Raw genomic sequence first — 12226 nt, forward strand, 5'->3', positions numbered from 1 at the left:
CGCTACATATCCATCCTGTTTTTTTACAGGTCCTTGAAACCTTATGTACACAACAATTTTTTTCCTAAGACTGTTTGCCCAACTCTCATGTTAATCAATGGAAATCACAAATAGGAAATTAAGCATATTTTGGCCTGTAATATATGGGGATGGCAATATTTGTTCTCCACTCATAAATGTGCGCTGGTATTACAAGTGCAGTGCAATGTGAACGCGACCTCACGTTCCCATTGCCTGGAAGTCAGTTACTCACGATAGTGCACTTCCATAGGCTTCAATGGGAGCTTCATTTTCATAAAGACAGACATGGGAAACCACCTAGTGTAGCGCAGGAGGAAAATTGGGCAGCAAGAAATAAATATATATGTACAGGCAGTGCAGAATTATTAGGCAGGTTGTATTTTTGAGGATTAATTTTATTATTGAACAACAACCATGTTCTCAATGAACCCAAAAAACTCATTAATATCAAAGCTGAATAGTTTTGGAAGTAGTTTTTAGTTTGTTTTTAGTTATAGCTATTTTAGGGGGGTATCTGTGTGTGCAGGTGACTATTACTGTGCATAATTATTAGGCAACTTAACAAAAACCAAATATATACCCATTTAAATTATTTATTTTTACCAGTGAAACCAATATAACATCTCAACATCCACAAATATACATTTCTGACATTCAAAAACAAAACAAAAACAAATCAGTGACCAATATAGCCACCTTTCTTTGCAAGGACACTCAAAAGCCTGCCATCCATGGATTCTGTCAGTGTTTTGATCTGTTCACCATCAACATTGCGTGCAGCAGCAACCACAGCCTCCCAGACACTGTTCAGAGAGGTGTACTGTTTTCCCTCCTTGTAAATCTCACATTTGATGATGGACCACAGGTTCTCAATGGGGTTCAGATCAGGTGAACAAGGAGGCCATGTCATTAGATTTTCTTCTTTTATACCCTTTCTTGCCAGCCACGCTGTGGAGTACTTGGACGCGTGTGATGGAGCATTGTCCTGCATGAAAATCATGTTTTTCTTGAAGGATGCAGACTTATTCCTGTACCACTGCTTGAAGAAGGTGTCTTCCAGAAACTGGCAGTAGGACTGGGAGTTGAGCTTGACTCCATCCTCAACCCGAAAAGGCCCCACAAGCTCATCTTTGATGATACCAGCCCAAACCAGTACTCCACCTCCACCTTGCTGGCGTCTGAGTCGGACTGGAGCTCTCTGCCCTTTACCAATCCAGCCACGGGCCCATCCATCTGGCCCATCAAGACTCACTCTAATTTCATCAGTCCATAAAACCTTAGAAAAATCAGTCTTGAGATATTTCTTGGCCCAGTCTTGACGTTTCAGCTTGTGTGTCTTGTTCAGTGGTGGTCGTCTTTCAGCCTTTCTTACCTTGGCCATGTCTCTGAGTATTGCACACCATGTGCTTTTGGGCACTCCAGTGATGTTGCAGCTCTGAAATATGGCCAAACTGGTGGCAAGTGGCATCTTGGCAGCTGCACGCTTGACTTTTCTCAGTTCATGGGCAGTTATTTTGCGCCTTGGTTTTTCCACACGCTTCTTGCGACCCTGTTGACTATTTTGAATGAAACGCTTGATTGTTCGATGATCACGCTTCAGAAGCTTTGCAATTTTAAGAGTGCTGCATCCCTCTGCAAGATATCTCACTATTTTTGACTTTTCTGAGCCTGTCAAGTCCTTCTTTTGACCCATTTTGCCAAAGGAAAGGAAGTTGCCTAATAATTATGCACACCTGATATAGGGTGTTGATGTCATTAGACCACACCCCTTCTCATTACAGAGATGCACATCACCTAATATGCTTAATTGATAGTAGGCTTTCGAGCCTATACATCTTGGAGTAAGACAACATGCATAAAGAGGATGATGTGGTCAAAATACTCATTTGCCTAATAATTCTGCACTCCCTGTATATGGTTATATACATATATATTTATTTGTAAATATACACATATTAACACACACACATATATATATATATATATATATATATATATATATATATATATATATATATATAAGAACAACAAACTTGCACTCACTGGTCTTTTTTGTGAAATACTTTTACTTGAATAACTGTGACGTTTCGAGGACAATGTATCCCCTTCTTCAGGGGATACATTGTCCTCGAAACATCACAGTTTTTCAAGTAAAAGTATTTCACAAAAAAGACCAGTGAGTGCAAGTTTGTTGTTCTTCTATATCAATTTTCACTAGCACCCTGGCAGTTGTGGAAAGGTGAGAGAGCACATCCCTGCTACATATATATATACCCATATACTGTACAAATATATTTTTAGTGAAAACACATTCCCCATTGACATACATGTGAAGGCACTTTCAGTGTCATTTTTTTCTAACACCCCACATCCCCTTACTTTAATCCTAACTGCTTTGTGCAGTTTTTTTATTATAAAAATAAAGATGCTCATATTTTTATTTAATGTTACTCTACAGTCCTCTTTATTTTGGGGGCAATCTGGGAAACCTTTTTTCATTAACCAGAGATCTGATCTCTGGTTAAGGATCTCTAGTGCAAAGTGAAACCGGCAGTTTGGGTCACATTAACCAGCCACTTGTAATGCTAGTTATCTTTATCTGTTCTTTTTTTATTTTAAACATTAATATTTATTTTTCTAAATATAATTATGTTATAAAAGACAGTAGCCTCAACTTTAAATATAACTGCATAGTCTTTAAATTTGCAAACTTAAACAAATGCCATTATGTATATATTTAAAGTTGTGGCTACTGACAACCCCCCCCCCCCCCCCCCAACTTTATTTATAATAAAGATCCATCACATACATAGGAAAACATACAAGTGATAATGAATTCCTTCATAAAAAGAGTTACCTGAATATAATACTTTACAGATGAGGCATATGTCAGAAATGTAGGAGTATCTGTTCACCGATCAGAGATGGAAATCTAGTTTTTATTTTAAATAATAAAGAACAATAGAGTAAAATATAGGGGACGCCCTTGCTCAGAGCAAACACATAATTTGTATAAATGGAATATATCTAACAAAATAGACAGTGATATTACCTATCTAATGATAGGCCAAATAATATAACAGAATACAATCAATAGGTCAAAAAATATATATGACAAAAGTAACAAAGTCCCATAAAACAAAAACAGGGGACCAAGGGTGAATGGTAAATCCAGGTCCAGACAGCTGTCTGTAGGCAGATCAAGGCCAAAATCCAGGATCAGCAATCTGTGAAAAGTATAAAGAAACAGAAGCGCCACATGGTGTGTAGAATGTTTACACTCACATTTAGTAGAGCACCCCTCTTGGTGCAAATAGAGCAGGCTGGAATCAAACAGTCACCCATCAGAAGGCACCCGGTGTGGCTCAAAATCTAATGGATCAGGATACGATATCCAAAAGGTGGTACATCAAATATCAGGGTGTATATCAGAATAAATGGTATGGCAGCAAGTAGTAAGTGCAAAACTTTATTTTAAAACAAATAAAAAATAAGCAACGCGTTTCTCAGTCATCCAGTGACTGTTTCATCAGGCTTAATACCTGATGAAACAGTCACTGGAGGCTGTCCACCTCTGCAGCAAAGGATGGGCGCACAGCGCCTGGAAGAAGGACAAGGATGGGCCAGCCAGTGATGAAGATTGCAGAGCGGAGGCGGCGGAAGAGGCTTGAGCCTGGGTGAAGATACGCTCAACAACGGATCAAAAGGAGCCAGAGTCCTCTTCAACTGTGAGTAACAATTGTGGAATTAGTTAGGGTTTTTTTGGGGTGTTTTTTTTTTGTTTTTCAGAATAGACTTTTATTGTTATTTTATTTTATTCTGTAGGCTAAGTTTTTTTAGGTTAGATTTTGTTATTTGTTTTTTTTTATTTTTCAGAATAGGCTTTGTTATTTTATTTTATTTTGTAGGCTAAGTATTTAAGTTAGATTTTTTTTATTTTGGGGGATAGGGGGTTACTTTAATTTAGGTGGGGGTTTTGTAATATTTTGTTTGTTAAAGAGCTGGGATCACTTTAGAGTAATGCCCTACAAAAGGCCCTTTTAAGGGCTATTGTAATTTATTTTAGAGTTAGGGTTTAGTTTTTTTTTATTTTATGAGGCATGTAATTTAGTGTTAGGTATAAAAAAAAATATTTTGAATAATGTATTTTTAATTTTCTGTAACTATTTTATTATTATTTTCTGTGATTTAGAATTTTTTTTATTTTTTGTAGCTTAGTGGGGTTAGTTTAGAAGGGGTTTTGGTTTAGAGGTGGTTTAATTTAGAGGGGGGTTTAGTTGTTAGTGTAGTTCTAGTTTGTGTTGGGAGGTGGTAGTAAAGGCTTTAATCTCCTAACCACCCCCCATACCTGTATAATTGTTATGTATAATGCATATTCGTTTAACTATTGTATATGAATCAATATGTATTTATTTTTTCTTGTTGTTTATTTTAAATATAAATATATCTTTTAAAATGTATATTAATGTTACAAAAGGCAAGTGTTACAATTGTTTTATTGCATAACAGGCATGCAGTTATGTGATACTATATAATGCACTGTCTTTTATAACAAATATCTATTTTAAAAATATATTTGTATTTACAATAATAAATGCATCAAGCAATAATATTTACATTTTAATTTATATATCCAATACTTAAACTAATATTCAATATACATGACCATGCATTTTATTTCAAAGATCGTAGATGTAGTCAGGCCTTGCATTGATATTCAGTATTGAAACAGTTATGCATGTATATTGCATAATTATTTAACTTTTGCCTATACATTAAAATGTGTTAATGTAAACTTGTTGTGTTTATTAGGGATGATATAGATATATTGTATATGTGAATATCTATTTATGTTATAGTAATCAGTATCAATAAATGGCATGTAGTTATGTATATCTGTAATATTAATTATACTGTCTTTAATTACAAATAATAAACACAACAAGCAACATTAATCACATTTTAATTTATATGCAAATATTTAAATATTATGCATTGTACATAACAATGCATCATTTAAATATTGAATATTTATGTGTAGGGCATAAGTTTCTACAGTAAGTTTTAGGTTATGGCAGATTAGGTGGCAATGTTTAAATAATATGCATATACATCTACAGTGCATATTGTTTAAATTATTGTAGATATCTTTAAATGGATTTAATATTTGCTTAATATTATTTTAAACATAAACATATATTTTCAAATATATCTTTATGTTTGAAATAATAACAAGCAGCTATTAAATTTATGTTAAGATATCTCCAATACTTTAAATAATCTACATTTTACATGACAATGCATATTTTGTTACAGCGATGCACTAAAACACCGGCGGCACTGGAAAAATGTGCTCGGCCTATTTGGACTCCTGGAACTCAGGAATTGATTCCCCAGACCGCCTGCAGTCGGTCGCTGCCATTGGTCTGGGGCTCAATTTCAGTCCAGTACTGAGTTCCTGGAGCCTGGATGGGCCAAGTAGGTTTTACCAGTGCCACCGGCATTTTAGCGCATCTCTGTAACACATTATTTAAACATTGAGGATAACTTTAGAGACAAAGCAATATAGTTATAATAAGGTGTATTACTTATAGTATAGTTTATTATAGTTAGTTATTTTTTACAGTAGGCAGTTAGATGGGCATTAAAGGGGAGTGCTGTTTACACATTACGTAAGTGTCGGCGGTATGAGAGACTTAGCTGGGCGTTCCGGGGTTGTATAGGTTAGGCGTGATGTAGGTGTAGATGATCAGGGGGGCTAGCTGGGCGGTGCAGGAGAGTGTAGGTTACCCGTGATGTAGGTGTAGGTGGTTGGTGGGTGGTAGCGAGGTGGAGCAGGAGGAATTTAGCTTAGCAGTTATGTAGAAATAGGCATTCAGGGGGAGTTAATGAGGCCTGCTAGTGGGAGTAGCCTGCACATTGTTTTGGACACCTCAACACATATGTTCAAAGCAGAGAAGTGCAGGTTGCAAGCAAGGTAGCAGCCATGTTTATCTCGACCAGCTATCAGCTGCCGAGACAAATTTCTCCTGAGCTAGTTAGAGTAGGTCCCCACAGCAAGATTTGAAGTGTGCCTACACTGAAACTAATTTAGGTTTCAGTGAGCGCACTGCTTGTACCGTGTATGCAGATTTCAAATAGGACCCCCCCTGCAGTAAAATGCAGATGAGCGCCGATGTTGGCGATGTGGGTGGTGACATCACGCTCCCAAAGAACTCAGCTCACCAACATTTCTCAGACACACCCCTTTTTTTAACATTCTGACGGATTGTTGGAATGCGATTCCAACAAGGCAATCGATGCAGTTTTCTGGCGGTCCGTCAATGTTTTGAACATTGGGGCCTAAGGGTGATGGGGGAAACCAGACGTGGACTGCTTGCCCAGTGTGCTTAGAGGAATATGGCTGCACCTCACTGACGAAGCCCACAGAAGGCCGAAACGATCATCTGGGATTGTCATGTTCCTTGTTCAATGGAGAATAGCCTGGTATTTCAGGGCTGGACTGACCTTATTTGGCAGGATCAGACTGATATACTTCAGGAAAGTTTTCCTTTGTGAAAAGCACAATTAGGCTAAAAGAGGCTGCTCCTAGGTGGTAGATCATGATAGAACAAGCTACTGAGCTATTGTTCTTTCCTGGTAGAGCGCTTCTCTCTTTGTATGCATTTGTATTATGACCCTGGGGAGGTCTCTCTAAGGCTGATGGGGGAAACCAGATGTGGAATCCTTGCCCAGTGTGCTTAGGGGAATATGGCTGCAGCTCACTGACGAGGCCCATAGAAGACTGAAATGATCGTCTGGTGTTGTCATGTTCCTTGTTTAAAGATGAATTGCCTGGTATTTCGGGGCTTGACTGGCTTTTCTTGACAGGATCAGACTGATATACTTCAGGAAAGTTTTCCTCTGTGAAAGCACAACTGGGCCTAAAGAGGCTGCTCCTAGGTGGTAACTCGCCATAGAAAAAGCTACTGAGCTGTTGTTCATTTCTAGTAGAGCACTTCTCTCTTTGTATGCATTTTTATTATGACCCTTGGGAGGTCTCACTAAGGTTTATGGGGAAACCAGATGTGGACTCCTTGCCATGGCTGCACCTCACTGATGAGGCCTATAGAAGGCCGAATCATTGCCTGGTATTTCGGGGCCAGACTGACCTTACTTAGTGGGATCAGTCTCATATACTTCAGGAATGTTTTCCTCTGTTAAAAACACAGCTGGGCTAAAAGAGGCTTCTCCTAGGTGGTAAGTTGCCATAAAACAAGCTACTGCTGTTGTTAGTTCCTGGTAGAGCACTTCTATATTTGTATGCATATAAATATATATATATATATATATATACATACACAGTGTTCTCTACAGAAAATTTTGCCAGCAGGGTGGCATAATAAAGTAGCCAGGTGGGAGCAGTATTTTCTAATATTATATAATTTTCAACTATCCAAAGCACAAATTAATTGCACAATTTAATTTTTAAACATTTTTAATGTTAGCTAATTTTAGCTTAATAGTGGCTAAAATGTGAACTGAGTGGTTAGTAAAAGCACTAAAAAGGTCCCGGGGAGAACACTGATATATATATATACAATATATATACAGTATATATATAGTTTTTCAAATTATCATTAATTTGATAGTTTGAATTTGCTGGTGACAGCTTATGCCCATTGTGGGTCCTAGTGCCCCTATGTTGCTTATTATATATCTTTTTAACTCTTTAGATATACTATGTTGGCCCCCTCTAGTATTATTGTTTGTTGCTTTTAAAATATATCACCACCCTCCCCTCTTTCATCTAGTCCAGCCTCGCCCCCACCACCCTCCCCTCTCTCATCCAGTCCTGCCTCCTCCTCACCCCCTTCCCTCTCTCATCCAGCTGTGCATCCTTCTCACTACCCTTTCCTCTCTCATCCAGCCCTGCATCCATCTCACCACTCTCCCCTCTCTCATCCAGCACTGCATCATTCTCACTACCCTCCCCTCTCTCATCCAGCCCTTCTTACATTTCACCACCCTCCCCTCTCTCACCCAGCCCTGCATCATTCTCCCCACCCTCCCCTCTCTCATCCAGCCCTGCATCCATCTCACCACTCTCCCCTCTCTCATCCAGCCCTGCATTCCTCTCACCACTCTACCCTCTCTCATCCAGCCCTGCATCCCTCTCACCACTCTCCCCTCTCTCATCCAGCCCTGCATCATTCTCACTACCCTTCCCTCTCTCATCCAGCACTTCTTATTTTTCACCACCCTCCCCTCTCTCACCCAACCCTGCATCATTCTCCCCACCCTCCCCTCTCTCATCCAGCCCTGCATCCATCTCACCAAACTCCCCTCTCTCATCCAGCCCTGCATTCCTCTCACCACTCTCCCTTCTCTCATCCAGCCCTGCATCCCTCTCACCACTCTCCCCTCTCTTATCCAGCCTTGCATCTCTCTCACCACCCTCCTCTGTCTCAACCAGCCCTACATCCCTCTCACCACTCTCCTCTTTTAAACCAGCCCTGCCTCCTCCTCACCACCCTCAACTCTCTCATCAAGCCCTACCTATATCTCATCACCCTCCCCTGTCTCATCTAGCTCTGCATCCCTCTCACCAATCTCCCCTCTCTCATTCAGCCCTGCATCCCTATCACTACCTTTCCTTCTCTCACCCAGCCCTGCATCACTCTTACCACTCACCGCTCTCTCTCATCCAGCCCTGCATCCTTCTCATTACCCTTCCCTCTCTCATCCAGCCCTTCCTACATCTAACCACCCTCCCCTCTCTCATCCAGCCCTGCATCCCTCTCACCACTCTCCCCTCTCACCAAGCCCTGCTCCCCTTTCACCACTCTCCCCTCTCTTATTCAGCCCTGCCTCCATCTCACCACCCTCACCTGTCTCATCCAGCCCTGCCTCCATCTCACCACCCTCACCTGTCTCATCCAGCCCTGCATCCCTCTCACCACCCTTCCCTGTTTCATCCAGCCCTGCATCCCTCTCAATGCCCTCTCCTCTCTCATCCAGCCCTGTCTGCTTCTCACCATCTTCAACTCTCTCTTCCAGCCCTGCCTCCCTCTCACCACCCTCCCCTCTCTCATCCAGCCCTGCCTCCCTTTCCCCACCCTCACCTCTCTTATCCAGCCCCGCCTCCCTCTCCCCACCCTCATCTCTCTTATCCAGCCCCGCCTCCCTCTCCCCACCCTCATCTCTCTTATCCAGCTCTGACTCCCTCTCCCCACCCTCATCTCTCTTATCCAGCCCTGACTCCCTCTCCCCGCCCTCACCTCTCTTATCCAGCCATGCCTCCCTCTTAACCCCCTCCCCTCTCTTATCCAGTCATGCCTTCCTCTCATCACCATCCCCTCTCTCATCCAGTCATGCCTTCCTTTCATCACCATCCCGTCTCTCATCCAGCCCTGCCTTCCTCTCATCACCATCCTCTCTCTCATCCAGCCCTGTCTTCCTCTCATCACCATCCCCTCTCTCATCCAGCCCTGCCTTACTCTCATCACCATCCCCTCTCTCATCCAGCCCTGCCTTCCTCTCATCACCATCCCCTCTCTCATCCAGCCCTGCCTTCCTCTCATCACCATCCCCTCTCTCATCCAGCCCTGCCTTCCTCTCATCACCATCCCCTCTCTAATCCAGCCCTGCCTCTGTCTCACCACCATCCCTTCCTCATCCAGTCATGCCTCCCTCTCCCCACACTCCCCTCTCTAATCCAGCCACACTCCCCTCTCTAATCCAGCCACACTCCCCTCTCTAATCCAGCATTGCCTCCGTCTCACCACCATCCCCTTCCTCATCCAGCCATGCCTCCCTCTCCCCACCCTCCCCTCTCTCATCCAGCCCTGCCTCCCTCTCACCACCCTTTCCTCTCCGTCTGCCCAGGATGTGGCCCTGTGATGCTAGAGACGAACCGGGAAATATCTCGGCATCCTAGTGGGCCAATCCAGCACTGAATCTTACTGGGGTGATTGACAGACCCTGCTCTTGTGCGATTAGTTATGCAAGAGCAGGGGTGGCATCACACAAGTCACCACTTGTGTTATGATAAATATGGGCAGCTAACTGCTGCCCTCTAGCTGTGAAGCCCAATGTCTTTCTGTGAACATATAGCAGATGCTTATAAAACTATATTTTATATAATATATAAAAATATATATATAGTATAATGCTGAATAATTTACAACTCCAAAGTAATTTGGTATTAATGAAAAATTAAAGATTTGTATATTCATAGTAGTTTGATCATTTTAATGAGTTGTAACAAAATTAAGTGTACTATTAGCTGTTTTTTTCCAAGACATGTTTGTATATAAAACTTTCAAATAATATCAAACACAGCATTAGCAATGAGTCTGCTAGGTAATTTTGTTAGCCGCAGAAACTCTACTAGGATTTGCAGTATATGAAGCATGTCCTCTTCTTTGTATGAATAATGCAGTATTCTTACTAAATTAAATATTAGCCTCTGGCAAAGAAACATTTTATATATAACTCATAAACACATTTTTATATCACAATATAGGAAAAAAATTATATCATGCGTTTAGTGGAAAAAGTTTTAAATACTACTAACTTTTTCCCATTTTTTTCATTAAAGGGGAATTTAAATTAAATGTTTTACACTCTCCTGCTGGAGTGTATTAAACTGTTTACGAATTCCTGCCATTTATATCCCCATCTAAATTGTATATTTTAATACAAGTACTGGTTATAGACAAGAAGATTTTGAAAAAATCATGCTCCCAGTGAGGAAGGGACAGAGAGCTAATTAAATGTTAATTTTCATACTGTTTATTGGTCTCATCGTGTATAGAGAGACAACCTAAGGAGGATATGGTGTAAATATAGAGTGATAAGAGAATTAGATCTGCTCTTCCTGCAAGATTAGCCAATTTAATTGGGTTGAGGTTTCAATTACCAGAGTGAGCTATTTCATATACATAAATAAACTTAAATAAGTCATTTCCCATATATTTTACACTCTGCAGCTCATATAACAAGTCATTGTAAATACATTAAAGGACTAAATATTTTACAGCACACTATCCCTTTAAGGGTTGTTTCAGCATTTGGCTAGGGGCATACAATATATCGTGCCCATCAAACAAAACCACTGGTAACATGAAAAAACCATAAGTACAGCCGAAACACATGCAAACTGGTTTATGTAAATTATTGTGACTGCAAAATATTCACGTTTATTTTGTGCATATGTTACGACGGACTGTTTTAAAGAGGGATTCCTTTTCTTCTTTTTAATTACATGTTAGGGTAAAGTTTAGGTCTTTAGACCGCTGCTCCATAAGTTGCGTTTCTGGCGAGTCTCGCCAGAAACACGGACCCTCTAGCTCCATTCGGAGCTTGATAAATGGGCCTCTCTAAATGGTTTTATGAGACGAGGTGTGAATGGTAACAAGATAGATGCAGCTTCATTAAGTAGAATGGAAAGTGAATACATAAAAAAAGAGAGGCGCTCTATCAGGAACAAACTACAGCTCAGCTTGTTTTATGTCAAGTCACAAACCAGGAGCAGCCTCTTCTAGCCCAATTGTGCTTTTAACAGAGGAGAACTTTCCTGAAGTATATCAGTCTGATTCAGCCTAACAAGGTCAGTCCAGCTCCGAAATACCAGGCAATCCTTCTCTAAACAAGGACCTTTACCCAAGACGATCATTTGGGCCTCATTTGGGCCTCTTCAGTGAGGTGTAGCCATATTCCTCTATGGACATTTGGCAAGGAGTCCATGTCTCATTTTCCCCATCACGCCTTGGGAAACTTCCCCAGGGTCATATTGCAAATAAATACAGAAAGAGAAGCACTCTACCAGGAACGAACAACAGCTCAGTAGTTTGTTCTATGGCAAATTACCACCTGGGAGCAGCCTCTTTTAGCCATTGTGCTTTTCCCAGAGGAAAACTTTCCTGAAGTATATCAGTCTGATCCCACTGAGTAAGTTCAGTCCAACCCTGAAATACTCTGAACAAGGAACATGGCAACCTCATGGAAAGTGGCCAACAACTTGTGGCTTTGATGAGGGGCAGGAAAAATCTTTCTTAATTCTGCAAAACATAATTCCTGCAAAATATTTGTTTCACAAATGTTTTTGATTGGCACAGTCTACCTTGTCACTGTCACTATCCTTTCTTTGCAATACATTTTATAGAGGTTAAGGTAATTTAATAAGGGAATTAAATGAGTTAAAGTATTTACAAATTGTATT

At 40.7% G+C, this 12226-nt stretch overlaps 1 protein-coding gene across 1 annotated transcript in view; it reads right to left on the bottom strand.

Annotated features, from left to right (window-relative positions):
- APOH (apolipoprotein H) overlaps positions 1-12226 on the bottom strand; it is a 145490-nt gene that overhangs the window by 88279 nt on the left and 44985 nt on the right. The gene's annotated exons all lie outside the window — the stretch shown is intronic.

Source organism: Bombina bombina, chromosome 1, assembly GCF_027579735.1.
Source record: "Bombina bombina isolate aBomBom1 chromosome 1, aBomBom1.pri, whole genome shotgun sequence".
NCBI lineage: Eukaryota > Metazoa > Chordata > Amphibia > Anura > Bombinatoridae > Bombina > Bombina bombina.